Here is a 24,036-nt window from a genome sequence, read left to right as displayed (position 1 = left end):
TATTGCTCAACGAGGAATTAAACCTTCCCTTTCTCTTTGGGTTTAAGTGTAGGCTATTTATTTTCTACAGGTGGCACTGAGGTTAAAATATTGGGCCCAACTTTGTATAAGAGGGTAGGAGGGGGCTTTATTAGGGCTTCATACTATTCAGCAGGTGTCTACACTGTTCTAAATCAATTACCTCCAGTGAGTCAGTGCTTAGCGTAGGGGGGTATTGTAAATCAGCTTGGTGTCAGGCCAGATTAGTTACTGTAACGGGCTGGGAGTGAAGCTCTTTGGCCAACAAGGACCTTCTAGAGGCCTACATAAGAACTAAGCTGTGGCCTCAGTGGTCAGTGAAAGAGCAGCAACTCTAGTAATTGTTTGTCACAATACTTTGTACTAAGGTTGGTGCTATATGAGGATGTGATCAAATACCTTGATTTGTCAGGTATTTAATTCACAAAGAAAAAAAGACGATTCCTAGCGTCTGTTTTGTCTAGGAGTTTATCCATATTGCACAATCCAACTTTGTACACGTTTGCAGTTTTACAGTAATTAGGATTTGCCTACTCATACTAGGGAAATTCAAATTGGCTGTGGAAGGATTCACCAAACTGCTATGCATTGCATTGGTTATTAGTCAAAAAAGTGGTCATTCACTGGCTAAAGGGTACTGGGGGGATAGTTTGTGCTTGTCCAACTGCAACCATCTTTTATGCAAATTTAATTCTGAGGAACTGTTATGTCAACAATAGGGCTGGGTATTGTTCAAAAACATTCAACACCGGTACCGATGCCAATACTGTCTGTGACTTTGATACTGGTTCCTTTTTTCGATACCAATTTCATAAAATCCATTTTTTCAAAAGGAAATTACAACATTACGGCACATATTTTTTTATTTTTAAACTCCTAATATGTGAGCCCCATCTCTGTGCATAACGTAGAGTTTTTCCTGTGTATCACTGCAACGTGTAATGTTAGACAGCCAATCACAGACATTATTAGATCTTGGTAGAAGCATGCTGCGTGCTTATTGGTTCACTGACAAGATTTGCCCCCTAGGTATTGAAATTGGGTATTAAATGACGAGGCATTTTTCGATACTCGATGCTAAGCAGGCAATTTGGTCGTTGCCTAAAAAGCATTTAATTCGGTACCCAGCCCTAGTCAACAATAGCAAGTGCAACAATATTCCTCTAACATACCACCACTAAACTAGAGGTGTGGACATGCAATTGTAGCCTACATTCACTTCATGACATAGAATGTCCAATATTTTTCATATAATACTGGATAGTTTTGGGCTTGTTTTGCTTCCGTTAAAGCTGAAACGTGTGGATGAAACTGTATATTGACACATGGTTTTATTATTTTACCCTACAACAGAGCATGTAAAAGACACAGGAACGACCCTCTGTGGTCCAAGGTACAGAGGAACAACCCCAGTGTTGACACAGGGAGGGGTTAGACTAACTCAGGGAAGGCTGAGAAAAGCACTTCCTATATAACCAAGCATTTGTGGTGGGAAACAGAAACATTGGCCCTGATGCTGTCTGGGGCGAAGCATAAGGTTCTATTTAGAAAGGAGGACCCCTTGATGAGAAACGTGTTTGAAGGAATCTAAAAGGCACACATAACATATGCTATTCTGAGAGCTATCTTGAAACAAAAACCCTGTGTTACACCAAGGAAACCCCAAACTCCTGGTCTACCTGAAACAGTTGGGACCTAACCTAAGATTTAACATGGCTTAGTTGCCATTGCAAATGTGGAATAAAGAGGATCCCCGCATCCTAAACCCACTTTTTTCCAGCATTTTATTCCAGACGGCTATCCTCTCAGCCCGTCTAACTAGTGAAAAGAGGCAGATTCTAATAAGCCATTCTATCTTTCTGTCAGTCTGTGTTTCTCTCCATCCCCCTATCTCTCTCTCTCTCTCACTCTCTCTGCCATGTCTCCTTCTCTGTCTCTTTCTCTCTGTCTGAGCCACAAGCCAGTATGTTGGAGCAGATGGAGCCATATATCCCCATTGCTCTCCGGAGGGCTGGGGATTTAAAATGTAAAAGAGATGAGCGCGGAATATGCAGGGCCGAGTCGATAAAGGGCAAGAGAAGCATGGACACTCAGCTTAGACTATGTTCATCAAACAAGTACAGTACTTCTAAAAACTGTTTCTGCTATAGAGCAATTAAGTACAAAGATGTAGCCTCTTAACTCACCACGAACCTGGCATTCTATCTTAACTGAGTGTCTAATCTAACATTTTGTCCTACATGATATGAGCAGAACTGTATTTCTATTGGTAACAGAGGCAGATGCCCAAAAGTGTTTGGGTTCTGTTGATAGAAAATGAATCGACAACAAATTTGATAATCATTTTTTAATCAAAATAGTTGTAAATTGCTTTGCTCATGCAAAAACAAAAAAGTTTTTTTTTTCTAGGGCTAAAATAATTATGTAATCCATCCAAATTAATCTGCAACAATTTTGATGCTCAATTTATCATTTCAGTGAATTATTAAGAAAATATGTCATATGTTCTCTGTTTCCAGCTTCTAAAATGTGTGAACTTGCATTGTTTTGTTATATACAGGGCTGAACAATTAATTCAAATCGATATCGCAATGTACAGTAATAGAACACAATTTTCAAATAGCAAAAGTGAAATTTTGAATGCTACACAATCTAACTAACCATAGGGTCAGAAACACATAACACCTGGCCCCATGTGCTTTATGTGCACACACGCTGCCTTACGCTCAATGTGACAACTGTTAATAAGAGTACTGTAGATGAAGAAAACTTGTAAAATGCCACGTGCAAGCTTTGATGCTTTCAGTACTACTGTGTGAAAATGGCCTATGTCGGGTTTAAGTGCAATCCACATGTCTACATGCTACATTGTTGTAAGAATAGCATAATGTGTGTGGTTGAGCGAGGGAGACAGAGAGAGAGAGAGAGAGAGAGAGAGAGAGAGAGAGAGAGAGAGAGACATTGGATGCGCTCAGAGCAGACAGGTGTTGGGGATCGGAGCAGAGAGCAAATTTGCAGTAAAGTTGTCAAGTGATAGTAGAGTGTAGGTTTTAGTTGGACCATGAATAAATGCCTCAGCTCATCAACCCCAGAGTGAGCATCGACATGTCGACCACGGTCTGGAAGCCGAAGCAGGAGCAGTTAACATATTTACAATGAGGCTCTGAGTTATCTAAATATTTTGATTGGTAGAGCCATAGTCAGTGTGCACTGAAGTCTGTGTGATTTGTCACAATACTGTAAAGGTTGATTTATAGTGGCTCTAAGCAGAGCCTACCCCACAGCCTACGTAAGTGGCCTACGCCATTGTGAGGATTTTTACTTGTGCGCTGGTGTGTCTGCGTTGTTCTAGCGTTCTAGCCCTCAACCTATGCTTTCGGACCACGGTCGGAAAATTGTAGCAGAAAAGTTAACCCTCTCATTGATTTCATGTTGATCACGGGGAAGCAGAACCCAGAAATGAGTATGAATAAATGTAACCCTGCCAAGCCATGGGCAAGTGGACCAATGACAGTTGTTGTGGTCTGCGTTGCCGTGATGTGTAGTTACATTTCTGGGGAGGTGCACGTCAGGTTACGGCATAGGGTAGAACGTAGGGTACGACGTAGAGCACGTGTCTACACATACCTACGTACGGAGCTACGGTGTAGATTCAAAGCAGAACCATAAATAAGGCTTACTGACAGGATATCATCAAAAATCATATTATTTTTTCAATAACAATAATAATGCTACAGATAAGGAAGAAGATAGATGAAGTTAAGGAACTTTTTTTTATTAATGGCATACTAAATCGTAATGACAGTATAAAATTGCAATTAGATAATTTTTTTATATTGTTCAGCCCTAGTTATTTATCAGCATAGATTGAATATATTTAGGTTTTGGACTTTTGCTCAAACAGAACAAGGAATTTAAAAGCGACCCCTTGGCTCTAAAATTTCGATGGTCATTTTACTATTTTCTGACATGTAATACACTAATACAAAAAACTTCACAGATTCATTAATAATAAACATCAATAATGAGTTGCAGCCCTAAAAACACAAGTCAAATTCACATTTAATAAACCAACTGAAGGCTGAAAGTTACCAAAACCAAACAGGAATTAATTTGGAAGTTACTCCTGAGGCTTTCTCTTTAAGTTACATTCTCAGCAAATGTGGAGTCAGCCTGCCTTCCCGTACACCTCACCTCATGCCACCTTTTGGGTAATGAGAAAGTATCTGGACACTGTATCTGTCGTCTGGGAGAAGATTCTGCTTCGTCCTCCATCTCTGGGTGGCAGGTTGACAGACAGGAAGAGTGAAGAACAACAGGCAGACGAGGTTGTGAGCAGTACAATCGATTGCCAGCTGACTAGCAAGGTCCGTTATACTGACAGGCCAGCGCCACAACACGACGACTTGCACTCCACCAACGCCCTCATTACTACCTATGAATCTCTCACTGGGACCAATCTCTCACACGCTCGACCCCTTCTTGCTCTCTCTTGCTTTCTTTCTACAGTATTTCACTCTGTCAATCTGATGGAAACGTTTTAAAAGAGGCAAAAGCCACACTTAAACCTCGGTGCTTAGCTTCATGTACTAGGCAAGCAATGGATACAGAACAAAGATGACATGGGGTAATACGCTGTTCTTCAGAGCAATGTTCTTTAGAAAAATGCAGCCTAAATGTACATTTAAGCCTGTGCAATCTTGACGAAATTTCAACTGTCTGCGAGGGAAAACATCTGCCTTATTAAACATTTCTCCCACTATCACCCTTTCTATGATATCTGCTCTCCTCGTCCTCTTTCCCTCCAACATCCTCTCTAGTTATTCTGAAATCCTTAGTCCTTGGAAGACTTATTTCTACTCTTTCCCCTACCCAACTCCTCTCCCTCACAGTTCAGCTGCAGATAGGATTTACCTGCAGCTGAGACAGCCTCCAGACTATCAATTACCACCGGTGTAGAGGAGTCACTGTTCTGCAGCTTGGCTAACAAGACATACACACAAAAAACATACACACAGGACACACACAGAGATCTCTTGGTCACATCCAGTTAGAGAAATTTTAAATTGACTGCGAGTCATAGGATTTTACTGACTAATCAAATAGCTCAGTGAAAATCCACTTCATAAAAAAAAAAATCTAGACAAGAGCAATGATACGTCTAATCAAGCATTAATATTTGGGTATTCTGGTATTTAGATCAAGTCTTCTATGAATGAAGAGCAGAAATTATAAGTGAAGATGCCAGAGACGCTATCTGCAGAGTAAAAACTTGTGCCATTTATGGAAAAATCAGTGAAACTTAATAATTAGGTCACTTAAACTACAGTTGAAACATGTTGAAAAATGAATTAAGAACCCTCAATAACAGCAAAGGTAGTGCTCTGACTAAATAAAATACAATATACAGTATATGTTGTTCAAAGATGTGTGGGTAAAGTGTAGTGCTTGCATTTGCAAATTATTACAAAGTCAAAAAAACACAAACATGCAAAACTTGGAGCCCTCAATGCAGTCCAATTTGTATAGTTGTAATGTTTGACTGGTCTGTGATGTGCTGAAAACAGAACACTCATAAAATTGTTCCTGAAATGTCATCTCACTCTCTGACAACGATTAGACTGAACACCAGCCGTTACACATAGAGAAAGACACGCAGGGACAGGACCTGTCACTAACCCCACCCAGATCCACTCTGACACCTAAAGTGTCTCTGTCAGGTCAGCAAATGAAAAGCCATCACAGCCAATGTTGCAGTCATCAACCTAAAGTCCTTCCATAGACTGGTAAATGCTATCTTGCCACATCCTGTTTGTTGAGCATGTTTCTGTCAGTTTTGATTCCCGGGCTTAGTGCGTCGTTGATGCACCATCACAGGAGGTGAACAACCCTCCAGAAAACAAAAATCATGTAAGGGGCATAGGCTAACATGCCCTAATAAAACTCTCATGAGGATTACAGCCTGCAACCTAGCAATGGTTTGGTCACACAGTCAGTCCATACAGCCCAGTACAAGCCTGTGAAGAAAGATCTGAGGAAGGGAATTCCTTTTAAGTGACCCATCGTGTCTAGCCGCGGCAGAAGCACAGTGATCATTAGGATAACACATTCAGGTCAAAAAGGTAATGAATGTGCATTTACAATGGACTGTATGGTAACTCTCTGTAACTCAACACATTTGCAGCTCACCATCAAACCATTAAAACCATTATCATCAAGAGATACTGACCAAGGGGAAATGTACTACGTATTATTTACCTCAAACATAAAAAACTTATCAGCAAGCTTAAAGACTCGTAAATGGTTAAAATGGTCATCTTAAATTTCCAAAAATGATACGCAAAGGGGCTTTCCTGTTAACTATACAGAGGGAACTGGTTATCCCTGTACTTCCCCTTTCATCAACAAGTCCTCTTGTCTGACTGTCAGCCTAGGCAGCCAAGTCTCCCATGTTTACTAATGTAGAAGCAACCCCTTTATCAGGGAAGAGATTTGTAGGGAAGAGGCAGGGGATTAGCCATCAAATTACCAGGCAGACAGCATCCCGGCTCCAGGGTTTGTGAAGCGGTAATCTCTGAGGCTGAAGGGGGAGATCCAGATAAAGGTTTGGGATTGGTGCTGTGAAACTACAAACTACAAACTGTGCATAAATAAAATATAAAATGGTGTTTTATGGGAGTTGTCTAAGCAAGTTCTTTCTTCCCTTCCTTTGTGGTAAGTACTTTTATAGGACCAGATCACATTACATAGTTTCCCCCATGTTGTTAGGCTATGTGGTGTCATTACGTAGCCCAACACCCCCACAGTGCAGGACTTTTGATAGGTAAAAGCTCTCAAGCAGGAATGCTGTAGCTAGGCAGAGCTTGTGGAATTAGATTTCAGTGGCCTTGCCCATGGTTCTTGCATTGTCACCCCGCTGCCCTCCCTTAAACAAGCAGTGCTCTCCTCAGAGAATACCCCCTGGACACAGGAATGTTTCATCAACGCCTCAGCCCCCAGCATCCTTACAGGGCCACAGTGGGCCAAGAGGCGCTGCACAGGCAGGCTATAAATAAGTCAGGCATTATAATGAAACCAAATGAATCCCCATCCATCTTCCCAAAACAAGCCAGGGACCTCAGAGTTCTGCAGGAAGAAAAGTCATTACCTGCGTTTGAGGATGAACCACAAGATGAACAAAAGCCAAACGCTATACTGATGCTGAATACACCCTGCTCTAAAACACGTAATACACGGGCCATACTGTCAGATGCTAGTAGAATGGCTATGTCCAAGTCTGTGTATGGGTATCCAAGACTGCAAAGACTTAGGTATTATTCCATTGTAAGGCATCTTATTGACAGAGAGAGCCCAGTCCGTATTGCGCCTATTTGAGAACAGCAGCAGTGGACTGTTAAAAAAAGAGGTCATAACTTTGGAGGAAGTGACAGGAGGGCTGATAAAGTAATCAAGTAGAATGTCGAGTCTAAGCCAGGCATTTGTAGAAATTGGGAAGCTAAGCAAACAAGGGCGGTGGTAGAGGTAGAGAGATAAATCAGCCACATGACTATACTTTCAGAACCAAGCACCAAATAAATCAAACACACATTCAATTTTATTTGCTTTACTGCAGTTTAGCATCAGTTATCCCCTCACACTCAAGAGCAAGGTAAAGCTGCGAGCCTGGGACCTTTAATTCCCTTTAATGGCAGCCCACAAGCAACCAATTTGACATTGTCTCTCTGCAGAAAAAAAAAACTATATAAGATATTAAGCAGCATATCATATAGCAATTCCATGATATAACAGCAAGGTATCATGCAACAGAGCAACAGTGATCCCTAGTATTATCCTTTTTAAATAGTTTAATGCATGGTAGAATTCATCCATTGCCACTGTATGTCTCCAACTTGCATTGCTGCACATTTTACATACTGTACAAAAGCATAAGCTTTGGCCTTGTCATTCATAAGAGTACAAAAACTGCAGCTGCCCCAGAAAATGGAGGCTGAAAATGGAGGCTGTTTCAATCAATGTGGAGGCGTAAAGGGATGATGTGGAATTGAAATTAGTATTTCGCAAGGAGGGAAACGTCCTCTCTGACAAAGTGGATTTGTGTTCCCATTGAGAAACCCATGGCTGTAATGCATAGAGTTAAGGTTTAAATGAAAGGTGCAAGGCTATGAGCAGAAAGCAGACCTCTGTTGGCTAGCTATAACTGGGCATTAAATGTAGATACTATAGAGATACACTTAAAATGTAGAATAGAATATAGAATGTAAAAAGAGCACATAAAAGGACAGAAGGTAAGAAAAGAGCTGAATATCATCAAAGCATGTGCATTATGGTCCACTTGAATTCACTTTAAAAGAGACAATGGCCCTTTTCAGACCTGGCATTAATGTGCATCTTGGGTGATAGGGGTGTGACGAATCGGGGAAGGAGACATCATGACTGATAAGACCCAAAAAGGAAATGAACGTGGGTGTCTATGTCATTGTTTCCAAAGGTCTCTGTTTCTGCCCGTCCAGACTAAAACACAAACCTGGAGTTTTCAAACTAAAACAGGGTCAGCAGTGTTTTAAATGTCTCAGTTTTAGGGGTTCTTAAATACCAGAGTAGTGTAGATGCAAGGATTAAACATAGCAAAAGTTATCAGTTTAAAAAAATCTTATTGGTGTGGATGTATCCTAAGTAGGTCAGTTCACACCTTGCATTAGTGCGCGTCTCCACATGCGTTTTAAGTGGCCACTTGGAAAGTAATCTCACTTCCCGGTAAAAAAGATCACTTCCCCTTTATGCAATTAAACTTGCATCATTTCCATTTGCAAATAGACCAAGTGAGATGCAGCAGTAGTAATATCCTTCATTTTTGTGAACATTTCATGAACCAAAAATATAAAGTTATTGTCTACCGGCAGTAATCGGGGACCTCCATGCCACGGACACTTTGCCAGGCAACGGTGGAACACAGAGCTCCAGAGAGCCGGTGGGCAGGTGTCAGATCTGTGCAGAGCACCAGAACAAAAACACATACACATCTCCAACAGTATGATAATATCATTTCAGCAGTTTCTGTGACATGGTAAATACTTTCAAAATACTAAGTTTTGCCACCTCATGGAAAAGTCACACCACCCTAGGGCTGCACAATATTAGGAAAATATCTAATTGCGATTATTTTGACTGATATTGTGATTGCGATATGATTCACGATATTGGAGGGAATGATCGTTTTTGTATCATTTTCATTTAAAAATATATTTATAAAAAAAAAAAAGATTGAAGTGTGATTTTTTGCGAGGATCTGTACCAAACAAAGATTTTTTCTTTAGTCTGTAGGATACAATTTGTAGGCCGGGATGTCTCTGCAGCACCACAAAACTTTACAGTATTTTAGAATGGTATGACACATATTTTGCCGTTAACAAATATTGCGCCCCCCTGCAATTTGGATATTGCACTAGTTCATATTGCGATTTCAATAAAATTGCGATTAATTGTGCAGCCCTACACCACCCCACTGAAGAAGTCAAAACAACACAAACTGGGTCTATTCCTGGAATGTTCCAGGCAAAATAAATCGCCCAAGATGTTTGACGCATTCGATATATATTTCTATGCATTTTTCGAAATGTTCACATGTCAATGACAAAGCCAGCAAATGAGCACGTACTTCCACTTACGCAGAGGGTGTCAGTTGAGTAGGCGCTCCTTTAATTTGGCCCAGAAAACATTTGCGTACACACTGCTAAAAGCATGTGGTCATATGCAGCCAAGACCACCTCCGAATGTGGTCTGAGAGACCGGACCTCAATGCATCTTCAATGCTTCTTGGGTGCATTCACACCTGACTTAAGCCCGAGACACACCAAGCCGATAATCAGCCGTTGGACAGTCTGGCGAGGTCGGTGACTCGAGTCTGTTCGGTGTGTTCCGTGCCGTCGTCAGTCTGAGGAGCTGTCGGCGTTCCTTTTGGCCGACCTGACATGTTCAGTCGGAGGCAGGGCAGTCGGGACTCATCCAGAAATGACGAGCGGAATGAGCATGACTAGAGTCTCTCAAAATCTGACGAAAATCTTTTAAACTGACCTTTGTCGATCTGAAATGAAGACAGATTCAGGAACTGCATGGCCTATTTCTCGCTTTAAATGTTTTCAGAAACACATTTCAGTGAACTATTTTAGTACAATATGAGATCGTATTCTGAACAAGCCGCCATGACTTGCTTTGAATTTCCGGAGAAAACAAATCCACGTGACTCGTTTGTCCAATCAGCTGCCGGTTTTCATTTCTTGGCCAACAATACAGAGTAGCGCTGCCTGCTGCAATGGAGACGTATTACGTTTCTCAAGTCGGTGTCGCCGCAGTGTGTTCCGAGGCAGTTTTTTGGACCCTGGGGACCCAACTGATCATTCCGACTGGCTTTTCTGTCGACGGTCAGCCGTCTGGTTGGTGCTAGAGCTACACTGCCACAGATGCAGTGGGTTTTTACAGTTACGAATAAACCTGTCTGCTAATTTGGATTTGATCTCATGTCAAAACCCTAATGTGTTTAGGAAGCCTGTGTAGATGTCAAAGCATAGACAGAGCTAGTTCAATCAAATGAGGTATCTGCTTGGGGCATCTGAGGGAAAGCGTTTCTTGTCAAAACACTGCTGATTTTAGTTGTAAAGAAGCTATTTTTTCTAAACCTTCTCCCCAGTACCTGTCACAATGAATGAGCGACAGTCTGCAAAGAAGTGTCACAACTGGGACAAAAAAGTGACTATCAGCACAGCTAACACATCACACAGGCGGTAGCCTCTGATTGACATTGCACATTATGCAGGACATATCTGGCACACTCAACCCTATCTGCATAAACATGTTTTTAGTACAGAACAGAGGATTGACAATTAGGCCTTGTCATCATAAAACAACTACTCCCAACCTTTTCACCATCAGGCCACAGCTCCTGACACAAAAACAAATGAGAAACTTTCCTCTGCAGGCATTTTAAAGTCAGAGACCTAATCATAAATATGTCTAGACGTCAGGTACAGCATCACAGCTTTGAACTTTAATTACCCAACAAAAGCTAGTAGGTTTTCTGTCCACTTACAGTATGCGTCATAGACAAAATGTCTGGCTCAACTGACACAATTGCCTTCACAGACATTGATCTGTGATTGTAAGCAAGCTCTTTCATGTCCCAACTGGGACTAGAGTGATTAAGCAGATCCATCATGCGTTAACAGGCCATTACATATCACCCAATTCAACGATGATTAGAAATCAAGTTATATGGAAAAATCCATATGCTCAGCCCATAATTACTTTTGAGGAATCCGATGGGTAGAGAGATTGAATGATTGACTGTTCCACAGAGTAATTTATTTAAAAGGAAAGAATTCAGCTAAGGTAGTCATTTAAGTGATGGATATTTTGTCTGTTAGTCAGAAAATCTAATAAGGAGCAGTAGTATACAAATGGCTGTAGTTATTATAAGGAGGACGACCTACAGGTCATCCAGTGTGGACAGGGATTTGCTTTATTTAAACAAATGACCGTTGCTGACAGTTTTTTTGTCTTGTTTGTTTATGCTACTGAGCAGCTGAAAAGACATTTTAACAAAGTGTCTGTCTTGAGTTTCGCCTCAAGGTCATTTTTTTAATCAAGTCTGAGTTACCTCTCCCAAGACTAACAAGAGGGAGGTTGTAGAGTCTGACTTGCAGTTCTGAATTATAAACTAAAAAAGGTAAAATATAAACAATAAATAAATAAATAGCAAGCTCAACTGAGAAAGAAAACAACCACAAGTTCCCATTGCAGTGAGACATACCTGAGGGGAAGTCTAGCCATTTCAATGGCCAAACAAAACGAGACAGACATGTTTTACACTAGTGTCTTTAAAAGCTTAAAACAGCTTTGATAGAAAAAAAAAATGCATTTTGCAAAAGGGATATTTTTTTCACTGATACTAGGCTTCTTGTATTGAGCAACACATGTATTGTGCAAGAACTGCCACATTTATTGTTAACAAGGACAAGATGAACTCAGTCCAAAAGTTTCTCATACAAGCATATAAAACGATTAAAGACATAATTACAGCTGAGGGAAACATTTAAAGCTGGTTATCCTTTGTTTAAATGAAGGTACAAAAAGTCTGGGTGTCTTTCAAAAAAGGTATAGCTCATAATCACGGTAAGAGAAACTACTTTTTAACTTTAAACTACACTTAAAGACATGTGTATTACAGGTTAAACTTTGTTTAAAGCAAGGCCAAAACATTTTCCAAAAATCATAATTTGTGACTGCCAAAAGTTCTCCTCTACAATTATCTTGAATTTCAAAGCGTTTCAGTGTCTCCTTCTAACTGGAATTCTTGTCGCTGAAACTTTACCCTCCAGATTGCCCAGGGAGATAAAGACAACTGGAAAAACAGGTTGTTTGGCCTCAGTGTGGGCCCTAATGCAGTAGAACGGCAGGGTGCCTCACCTTAGCAGCGGTAGCTAAGGGACATTCTATGGCCCTTCTATTCAAAGTCCTCTGAATACGTAGGGGAGGGCTCGCACCAGACAGGGCAATTTGCCAGAGAGCCAGCCAATAGAGCTAAGCCAAGACGAGGTTAAACTATTGTTTTGGCTTAACAAGCAAGAGTGAGCAAGGACAAAAGAAAAAGGGACAAAAGAATAGTAAGAAAATACCTGACTATTTAAGTGTAACACATCATCTTATTTTGTTACTTTCATACTTTAAGAGGCAACTTGTAAAACATGTATCCCAAGATGAAAAATAAATACATACTGGTTCAGGAATAGATAGAAAAATAAAATTCAGAGTAGGACAGCCCTGCCTCTTTAAAAAAAATGCACCTGTGCCTCATCTCTTATTAAAAAAGTAATAACTTTAGTTTTCTTCACTGACAAGGTATAACAATTATGTGGTAGAAAATTCACACTTACCAATGCATCTCAAATGGGGGTCCACTTATAAATAAATTATTTTTATTCCTTATTCCAGAGAGAGAGAGAGAGCGAGAGAGAGAGAGAGAGAGAGAGTATCCAAATCCTAGAAAAGAAAATCCAGCAGTATCCACTAAAGATTATCCCAGAACGATGTCTTATAAAAAAGTGTTTGAGCGAAAGTAGTCTCCAGTTCCTGCTCAGTTATTCCATTCACAGCATTTCATTAAACCAGAGGAATTGTCTTTTGGCTCTCCAGCAATACGTTTCCAGCTGTGGCGATAGAGAAATGTGGCTAGGGGGAGAGATCCTTCTGAGGCAGAGCTTGTTTCAGACACACACTGAGCGGGTGTTCAGGGACTGCCTGGGAGAAGCCAAACCCACAATGTGATGTCACTGGTGTCAAATTTCAGTGTGAAGAGGGAGGAGGCTGCAGGGCCTTACCTTTTTGAACCTTGACCAATGAGAAACAATCTAGTGTGCAGTGCACCTGCACGTAGAAAAAAAGATTTGAGGTACAAGTACACGTGATGTTATGTATTTCTGCAGCGCAGAGACTCCATTTTGTCATCTATTAACCAGCTTCCAGGGAGAGAATGTGACCTAATGTGCAGGCTTATCCTAAACCTGATTAAAATAGGCAGGCTGACTGGCATGGCCAACATTCCCAATTCTACTTTCAATGGAACTCCTGCATATATTTCCAAATCAATTTGCCTTGTCATTATCACTGAAACTGTTGTGTTAACAAAGTGTGACCTTGAAACATACAAGCATTCCCATGGGACTGTGCAAATATAACATGTCCAGTAACGTGCATTGTGGACAATTAACTAAAAAAAGTCTCCCTATCTCACTCTCTGCCAAAAAAAAAAGGAACAAAATAAATATGTAAAATCCCCATTCTTAAATCAGCAAGGCATTGAGGATATACACACACACACACACACACACACACACACACACAACCAAACACACTGGTTCTCACTCCCTCCGGTCAAACTCTGCTAGCAGTGGAGCTAATCATCCACAACAGATGTTCAGAAATGTTCAGTTGGATTTATGACAGAGCTCAGAGGAACGGCCAAGTCAGCCGCTGGTGCTGTTTTTCTCTTCTGTCCTACAAGGACAAGGGATTGCACTGAGAGAGGATGTCAGCACAACCATTCTCTTCTCCAAAAATTCCCTCGCTTGCTGAGATTCACCATCCGAGACGACAGCGCCTTAATAGATCACAGAGCCTCGGGACCTTGGGGAGAGGTTTGCTCATTTATCCCAATAATACTGTGTGGACTGTAACTTGACTCATCCAGCAATGTTTCAACAATGTTTCGCCCTCGACGTAATGATGGGTTTTTATATCAGTGGCATTGCTGACGCTGCAAGCTGTGACCTAGTCGAGACAATTGTTTTCAGATGAAGCCATATATAATATCATGGTGCATTAAAAATTAAATTATACATTACAACTATATCATAATATGTTAATACTTTCTGAAAGGGAAAATAAACTAGAAGAATTGCCATACTGTTGGCTAGTGTAATTCTTAATAATATAAGCAGGGCAGTACTGCTGATACAGTACATAACAAAAGATATTCAGAGTGAGATTCTAAAAAGCACTTATGAGGGTTTCCACAAAGAGCAACAATGTTGAATGTCTTCTAGGCTTAAACTCTGCTGAAGGGAATGGCAAACTGCAATGTGTTCTACATTTCTCTTTGTTGTTAACAATGGGAGACAGTCTTATTTTACTGGAGGCTGCAGATTTGTGCATACAACTGACTTTTTAGTGAGAGAAAGAATTGTTTTATCTTTAACTTTCCTTCTAGTTGAGAACAAATGGGATGTGGGTCATCTGATTCAAAAGTAATTCAATTTGTACGGCCTAACATACAGTACAGTATATTCTAGCTGTATGTGTTAATCTTACTAATGAAAAAATGGGATCTCACGCATGCACCATTTACAAAAGCTTCCTTAAATTTGAGTCACAATTCTCTGCAAAAAAGGAGAGCAACCAATCTGTGTATCTTGGGAAACCTCTCATTCCTTGCAAACTCATGAGAGTTTGAGAGAACCTTCTGGGTAATAATAATTACACCCACACACCCCTGAGAGGAGAAAAGTATTTTTTTGTGGGTGTAAAGAGTCTGTGCCAACTTAAATGTCACATTCACCTGAGATCAAATCGCTGAACAAATCACACAGTGGTAAAAGTAGCTATAAAGATTATTGGCTGGTAGTCTTAACAGCAGAGTGGGAGAGAAAATTAATTGTGAGCTACAGTAATGTAGTGTACAGTAGTGTAGTGTGTCAGCTGCACAGCATAAGCCATTTCATCTCTAGTGTAATCTCATAGCGCAATGTAAAACTGACAACCCAGCTAGACTTGAGCAGTAACCAACTATGCAAAACGAAACTGTTGTCTCCAGTGGGGTTTTGTAGCCCCCCCCCTGCACCAAGAGCTTGAAAAGAGTTGGAAACACCCCCTACCCCTAATTTATAACATTGTGACAACCACCCATCCCCCACTCATTTCATTAGACTGAAAGAAAAGGTTGACAACCTCTTCAATCTGAAGGAGCTGGCCTCTCCCTGACTTAAGCCAGTCTGCTAACAGTACCCACTTAATATATTCTAGTGTCTTATGCTTTTATGAGGTCAATGATTTTTCTGGCTTTATTTTGTGAGTTATTGTATGAACAAAATCAGTTGTGCAGCTCCAGGGTTATCTGCAGGTGAAGAATACCTGTATCAAGCCAGACACCTTAGCTCCTCTGTGGTAGCTACAGTTATCATCTGATGGGAAACCGCGCTGGCTGCTGTAGGATGGGATGATTCCCACTGACCCTGGGCTTTATCAATATAACTGTCTGCACCATCTAACAAGTCTGCCAAAACATTTTAACCACGTTCAGCTTCAAGGTAAGAGAATGCGATTCTTGCTCTAGGGTCAGGAGATCACAGATGGACTGAATAAATCACTACAAGATTATATTGTATTTAGAAACACTGCAAAACCACATCTAGACATATCATTATCTACTTTTCAAAAAGCATCCTTTAAATGGCATCAAAATAAATGTGCTTTATCTCCCCATTCAGCAGGGTCCCTGACGAACACAATTCTGGCTGCATGCCAGTGAAAAAATGCTGACCTGTGTCGTAAACACTGAGCTGTGAAAGTCAGTGTGCTGCTGCTGATGGGCTCTTAAGACTAGCACTATGTCATCATGTCCAAAAGCACAGCTGGGCAACACCTGTTAGCTGAGAATTCCCAGCCCAATACACAATTTACTGAGGCTTGGTTACTGTTGTTGTCTGTCATGACGTCTTTGCTAGTTAATTTACGTCCAGACTGCAATCGGGTGGTATCTATATCACATACATGGATCATATTATAATTTCCAAAATGGGTTAAGGGTAGTTTCAAATGATCAATGTAACATTTTAACCTCCTGTGATCTAGGACAAAATACGTTATAGGGATGATAGCTTAAGCTACACATGAAGCATGTGAAAGCTATTTATCTAGCCTGATGAAACTATCTTTCATTTTCTTTATGCATGCCACCACATTATGTTCATGATCCATCAGTTAAGAGAATAAAGGAGCAGCATTTGTACAGAATACTGTAGATAGTTAAGCCACACAAAAACTAATCTTAAAAAGTCAAACATCATGTAAGCATCATCCTTCTGCTCAGTCCAAACACCAAGGGCACACTGAATGTTTCTCAGGACTGTCTGCAGATAACACTGGCTCCATCGCTGAGAGAGACAGAAGGTGTGAAAAACACAAGGACAGTGGGAACCAGAGCACATAAAAACACAGATAAGACTGCTGACCTTGAGTGAGCGCCTGTGTGTGTGTAAGTGCCCGTTCAGATGTGTCTATGTGTGTAGAGCATGTGAATTTGTGCATGTGTCCCTATGCCTCTATGTCTGTATATGTATCCATCAAGGTAGGTGCATACCTATATTGACTTGTTAGTTACAGACAGAATGAGAGTACAGAAAAAAGAAATAAAACTAAGACAAGAGGGGTAGAACTGAAAAAGAAAGGCACACATTTTCCTGCTACACGTTGAAAAAAACAAAAAAAAACAAAGAGCGTTCTCCATTACACTCTGTTGCTGACAACTGGCGGGGCACGCTCTCTAAGGGGAACAGCAGAGCATGGCACCGAATGCATGAGACAAATCATTTTTATCTGGGACCCTGGCGGGTATTGACAAACCGGGGGTGCATTTAGATAGCCCAATTAAAATGGGGAAATGAAGCGACATTGAGGCACTTTACAGCACTGTGCCCCCTCTCCACCCTCTGGCCCCCTGCGCTCCCTGAACCTCTCCAGAGACAGACTTCTTGCATACTGCACTCAGTGAGGGGTACGGGGGTGGCAATGACGGCTCAGAAAGTCGCTTTGAGGTGAATTCTGCACTACGGGAGGTAATGTTTGTGAGACGTAGCATCGTTTTTATTGTTTCATCTTGCATTTCTAATTTTTGCACAGTCGCTGCTAGCACTAAAGAGTTCCCCAAAGGAATATAGCAAGGTCGAGAACAGCGTGCAAGACAAGGGTCTCAATGCAAGTCTGTGCAACTTCAAAGGGTAAGTTGGCAATCAATGATATGGATGTTGGCTCCATTTGTCCAAACGTGTCTTAGCGGGTGACCTACAATGTCATCCACTCTAAAGCCTGCATGGTTCAATTCACTTCTATTCCCACCTAAATATGTCTCCTCCTGGTCTAATTTTCAGACCTCTATTTGTCTTTTTGATCAATGATCATTCCACTGAGATTACTGCCAGATGCATTTTTGGATAAGATAGCCACCTCAGCACTGCAGTTTCCTTCAAGTATATTATAAGGTCACGAAACCAGGTTATCGTTAAGATGTTTCACCTTTTGTGAAGGTGGAGAGAGGGATCGCAAAAGCATCCTAGTTAGTTCTCCAATCAAGGAAAAGTCAGCGTGGAGCATGAGCAATGCTGTGGTGTGCTGTGAGCAGCTGTTCAGCAGTGTTACATTTCACAGGCTACCGTCAACAGATCCGCAAAGATGCAAGCTGTTTCTACAATGCATCCTGTTTCGTGATGCTATTGTGGGAGGAGGAACTGATAGCTCTGATTCTTTTATGGTGTATTTCTCCCTGAAAGTTTTCAAAACTTGTCTTTACCTCATGTTTGAAATTGTCTGCTACAAATAACTGTCATTTTTTTCATGGCAGTAAAATTAAGTCTGTCATGTACATTTGGCCAGCCATCTTAAGAGAATAAGGAAATCCACTCCCAAACAGCAAAATGTGTAGGCGACACAAGCACAAAGCCAAATTATGTCTTTTATTTAAGTGTTTTAGCACACATCTTTTTTTGTAAAACATATATTGCCTTTGAGAAAAACTGAGAGAGATGTGGCTTAGGAACCAATATCAAAACAAGCATGCAATGTACGAAAGAATAGGGCAAGGATATGATCCAAACAGGGGCCACTACTTTCTGCAGTACTTTGGATGGATCAGGCATTCTGTGTATTAAGGAGACTTTGATATTGATTTTCAGCAAGAGGTTCCTCATAAAAGCCCCACAGAGCAGTCTCTCCCAACCTGCGGAGGCTACACTAGTCTTTGTCTCTGCAAAGACATCTTTCTACATGCTTACCTACAATAAATGTATGCCTCACACAGAGGATAAGGTGCTAGCACTGAAGAAGATAAGTAGCCTGACTGGCTACAGTGAAAAGTGTCAACTGCTTTTCAAATGCACTCTATGCTTGGTGGATGTTCAATGTTGATATGTTCAACCACACAAAAACAACCACATGAGTGTAGTGCTTCTCATGTTTCTCTGAGATCACTTTCCAGAGAACAAACTGGTGGTGTTCTAATAAGCATTTTATTATTCTAATAATTTCCCATTGGCATGCAAGAAAAACAACTTGGACACAAAGGGCTGCATTCAAAAACACACATCAACTTCAGCATTGTTAATAGCTCTCATTAGGAAATCTCCTCAAGCTTGCACTAGAGTGCCTCACTTTGCTGGAATCAAAAGGAGGGGGGTATCAAATTATTGCACAAGGCTGCTTCCACTGCTAACAGGAAATAAACTACAAATTACGAGTTAGCTTATTGCATGAGTAACTGATAAGGGTCTGAGTATGGTTTAGGCTATGCAAATAAATAGTTTATTTTCTTGATAATATGTCTAAATAGTTACATGATTATACTAAAATGAAATGGAAATCTAATATATATATATATATATCCAATATAAAACTTATGATGTCGTGAGACATTTTAATAGGCCGTATCACATCTTTTGCTTCCCCTGTAAACTGTGTTATACTTTTTTTTATTTTTTTTTTGATTTCTTTATTTAAAAGGGACAGTGCACATTAATCAACATGAGTACAATGTCCAACATGTAAATGTGCCAGATTTAGCCGTACCGGCTAATTTTCATCTGCAGTCCCTAGCAGGTTGATGATTTAAAAAACAATAAATGCAATACAACAATACCAACAAGTACACATAAAATAAGAACAACATATGCTTAGATAGGTAAAAACATATCTGATACTACATAAATACATCAACACATACTGCGATAGTACTGTAGCAATGAATACAAACACATTATTCTGTATTATGGGAACATATTTGATTAGCCAATAGCCAATGTTTTATGGATTTAGAGAAGGATTTGATAGATGTTATGTTCCTTAATTCTGTGGGTATGGTGTTCCATGTATGGGCAGCACGGAAGGAAAAAGCTGACTGTCCGAAACTACTTTTTCTACAGGGTATTTTACAATCCCCTCTTGTAGATACTCTGGTGGATGTATTTAGATTTTGTTGGATAAAGTTATTAAGTTAACTTTAAATGTTTTAAAGTTTAAATATAACCAATGGACACTGAGATTTTGGAATTCTGATTTGAACTGCAGTCAAACAGTTTTTTAATGCTTCACATTCGGAAATCATGGTCATTTTTGAATTGATCAGCTTCAGTTAATTTTCAGTGTTTGCCCTAAATAAATTTTGGCTGCGGCTGAAACTGAACTTCACAAGATCATAAGATCCTTTGCTCTCGTGTTTCATCGAGTGTGGAAATGGAGGAAATACATAGGCACGGACACGGCGCAGAGCACGTCCATAATAATCAACTAAAGCTCCTACACTGCACACACGGCGAGGACAGTGGAGTAAAGGAGAGACAGGTGAAGTGAAGATAGCGTTGTTGGTACCGTTTGACAGATTCAGTAGTAAACAACTAACGTGCTGATGGATTTGGTGTACTAAATATGTGCTATGCGGTGGATCTAATTCATGCTGATATGAAGAGAGGTTCATGTGGATTTGGAAGTAACTGATAAATATTCTAAAGTTCGTCTAAATAGTTAAAGAAACTTTAAAGTCTTAAATTTGAGACTGGCATGTTGTTTGGTGGTAGAATGAGTTAGCCCACCCGCTGACCCAAAGCAGTCAACCTCAGGGAAACACTGTGTTCTTCCAGATGTGCAGAACAAACCTAAAAATACGCTGCACATAAAAAAAAAATCTCCCATTTGTCACACACACACACACACACACACACACACACACACACACACACCATTTCAACAGATGAAAAGCCTGCCAAATAAAAGAGTAATCCATCACTTTGCGCCATTTTGCATTTGCAGGGTCCCTCTCTTCAACAATGGCTTGACTGACAAGGAAAGATAAGGCCCCTCTGTTGACCAAAACTGTGAAAACATCAAAGCAAAAAGAAACAAAAATGGAATGACATTTTGTGGAAATAAGTATTTAGTATCCAAGGTTATAAGAATTACAAAAGTGACTGATTAAAATAAAGGTTTGTGATTTTCAAAGTGTTTTCGAATTGCTATCTTATTAGCCTAAATCCAATGTCCAAACTTAGATTTAGACTAGACCTAAATCCAGTAAGACTGGATCCTCTATATTTAACAGCTATCAAATGATACGCCTTAGGAGATAATTGTACTGCAAATAGAATACATAGTGTTTTTGACTGCACTCAAACTAAATAACTGACAGCTAAACTGTAATCTGAGCCTACTACAGTCTTACTGGAAATCTCAGTGCTTTTCTCTTCATTAACCATTCATAGTTAGGAGTAACAAATGGACTTCACGCAACTGACTAGAAAGCTCGCCCAAAATTATTAAGGAAATTAAATATTCAACATAAAACTTCTTATTATAGCATCAGTGCCTCATAAATTTATAGAGAAGAAATGACTGGATTAATCTGAGTGATAATGGGGAAGAAAGCCAGTTATTTCTCCGTTCTCCCATTCAACTTAATTTTGCCTTTAACAGTAAGAGTTACACCTACTTATCTCTGGGATTTCTGGCGCATAGCAGATCAGCCATACTGGGTCCACGGCATTGATCTCTGTCATTATAAAAGAAGAATCTGAGGCTAAGGGAGCTAGCTAATAATGACAAAGATCTGAGTTTAAGTGCTCCAAGAGGAAAGTAATTTTTTTCAGTCTAGAGCTTTTTTTTTTACCTCTTGATGGGGAGGTTTTGCTAAATGTAGAAGTGCTAAAGTGCAGTGCTCTTTGGGGCGGTACCAAAAAAAACACACAAAAGACAAGGGTACCTCAGGGACAGATATGTCTGGGGAAACCTAGACTGGGGAAAATACCCACACATCTCAACCTTACTTCAGACACCAATACAAATTCTAACCTCCAATCTTAAGCATTTAAATGAACTTATATTTCATAGGTTTTATTTAATTTAGTTTTGAAATTTGTAACTTTTCCTCAAGCACAATGTTTAAGCTTAAGACCTCTGAGACTTTGACAGTCAAGTTAGGCCAACTGTCATGTCGCTCTCAGACACCAGTGGATTGTGTGAGGAAAAATCAAGTAGTGACTTCTTGCTTCCAAAGAGACAGTAGCACAGCCGTTCCACAGGCACCTTTTGACTCCGAGCGTAATATAAATTGTTAGTAATAGGAAAAAACAGTATCAGATGCAATATCGTTTGAATGAAGTGAATCCGCTAAGAATCAAGAGCTAATTTAATGCTAATACAATTTAATGTTAACTGCTGAGGACTTAAATGTCATTCAAGTGCACCACAAAATGCAACATGTCATGGGCTGTTTGATGATCTTTACCACACATTAAAATATCAAATATAAAATGAAATTAGATAGATTTGTTCTTGTCATGGGGTTTGTATCACCAAGTGTTTGCACTGGGTGTGGCAAAGGGATAAGCATTCCTAGAGTTACTAAATTCCATTGAGGCTCCCTACTGTCTGACCCACCAGCATGTCGTTAACAGGGCCACCAAGTGGGTAACACTGAAGCACCCTGGAAACATCCCCACTTCCTTTAGTGATCAAATATTTCAGACTAAGGTCAAAGCCATACTGAAGGTCACATTTTGGGTATTGCTACCCAGTAAACATTGCATGCCATCATGATCACAGATCAGACTTCATGAGGTGCCACATGGTTTAAAGTTAGACTGTCAAAAAAGTAGGCCCCTACTCATTCCAAAAGTCGATCTCTCGCCTGAGAGCCGTGCAGCTGATCCCATCGGACAGCCCCAAACTGAAATGGTAGGTGAACCGTGATGTAGTTTCCTCTAGCATCTCCTAATGCGTTTCGCCTGGTGTTCGCATATGAAGAGGCTTCCCGCTATGAAAATGTTCAGATCACTTCTGATCCCTATAATGAGTTTTGTCACTCTGGTTATATCTCTGACAATATTAAGAATAGCACTGCAGTGGACAAATGCCACCTCTCTGTCACTGTGTGTCCATTACACTTGTCTTTTCAATGTGACCTTTGTGTTTGAATGTGGAAACTGTGAAAACATGTCTGACCACGCTGACGCTTCCAAATTTGACACTAAAATGTGAACTCTGGGTATTTGGATCAATGATCAGATCTGTCTTTTTACATTATATTATTATTACAAATACTTGCAACATCTAGACTGTAACAGGGCTGGGTGATATGGACCAAGAATATCTCTGTATATTTAGACTCAATGGCGATCAATATATATCTCAGTATTTTTCTACGAAGTGGGCTAAATGTTCAGTTCTCAGTCAAATCCAGATGTGAGATGTCACAAGCAATTCTATCAAAAACAGAGTGTGATCAAATAAAATTAAAAGACAGGGTTTTCTTTCCTGTTTGAAAATATACAGCTGCAAAACATATATTTATGCAAAATAAATAGCCTATATTAAACACAGGTCATTATTTTCAACCCAGTTGTGTTTTTCTCCAAGACTCAATGAATGTTATTTTGCGTTTCACCTGTATGTTGTTTTCATTCATTTCATTTCATTTATAAAGTAAACAAGCCTGTCAGTTTCATTCTTCGCACTACAGAGGGGAGTAGAGCAGACACACTCTGCTCGTGCACTTTTTCGAGCACTGGCCCAATCGTACAACTAGCTGCGTGTATTAACTGGCCCAATATAACTTTTTAATGGCTCCGGGGCATCTGGTAATCCTTATTGTTGGACCCTGTTGCGAGTAGGGTTGGGTATCGTTTGGGTTTTTGCCAATACCGGTGCTAAAACGAAATGGTTTAGGTTCCTAAATTGATACATAAAAAACAAAAGAAGAGCACAAAATGACAGTTGGTGACATTAAAGAACAGCTTGTTTATTGTTAAGGCCATATGGTCAAATTTAAATGATTTATTTAAAATGTAATAACAATAACTTATTTCACCTGTCAATTTGCTGTTAAACGAATATAAATAAAGGTTAAATAAAAAAATAAATGTCCACCTGTTATTGGGATCTGATAGAAATGCAAGCCTGGCCACTGCATAATGTTGCTTTTTAGCATGGATCTAGTCTACATCGACGACGTTTCATTTCCAGGATTGTTCAGATGCCGCTGGAAAGTCGTCCGGATGTTCCTAATTTTCACCGGATGTCCGTTACCTTCCGCTTTCTTTGTGTTGGCATTCTAAACTCTGGTCGATTTATGAGGACTATGGTTAACTGCTCCTCAGATCTCTGCAGGGTAAATCCAGACAGCTAGCTAGACTATCTGTCCAATCTGAGTTTTCT

The 24,036-nt window shown here is 40.1% G+C and overlaps 1 protein-coding gene across 27 annotated transcripts in view; it reads right to left on the bottom strand.

Moving 5' to 3' along the window:
* Nucleotides 1-24,036, bottom strand: part of LOC120567749 (receptor-type tyrosine-protein phosphatase F) — a 179,909-nt gene that overhangs the window by 125,222 nt on the left and 30,651 nt on the right. The window contains exon 1 of one of the 27 annotated variants that reach the window (XM_039814732.1): nt 12,945-13,278. The exons of the other annotated variants lie outside the window; for them this stretch is intronic. The gene's annotated coding sequence lies outside the window, so the exon portion shown is untranslated. Of the gene's footprint in view, nt 1-12,944; nt 13,279-24,036 lie in introns of those variants that run through there. 27 annotated transcript variants of the gene reach the window in all.

Source organism: Perca fluviatilis, chromosome 11 (genome assembly GCF_010015445.1).
Source record: "Perca fluviatilis chromosome 11, GENO_Pfluv_1.0, whole genome shotgun sequence".
Classification (NCBI taxonomy): domain Eukaryota; kingdom Metazoa; phylum Chordata; class Actinopteri; order Perciformes; family Percidae; genus Perca; species Perca fluviatilis.
This window is presented reverse-complemented; position numbering and strand designations above follow the sequence as displayed.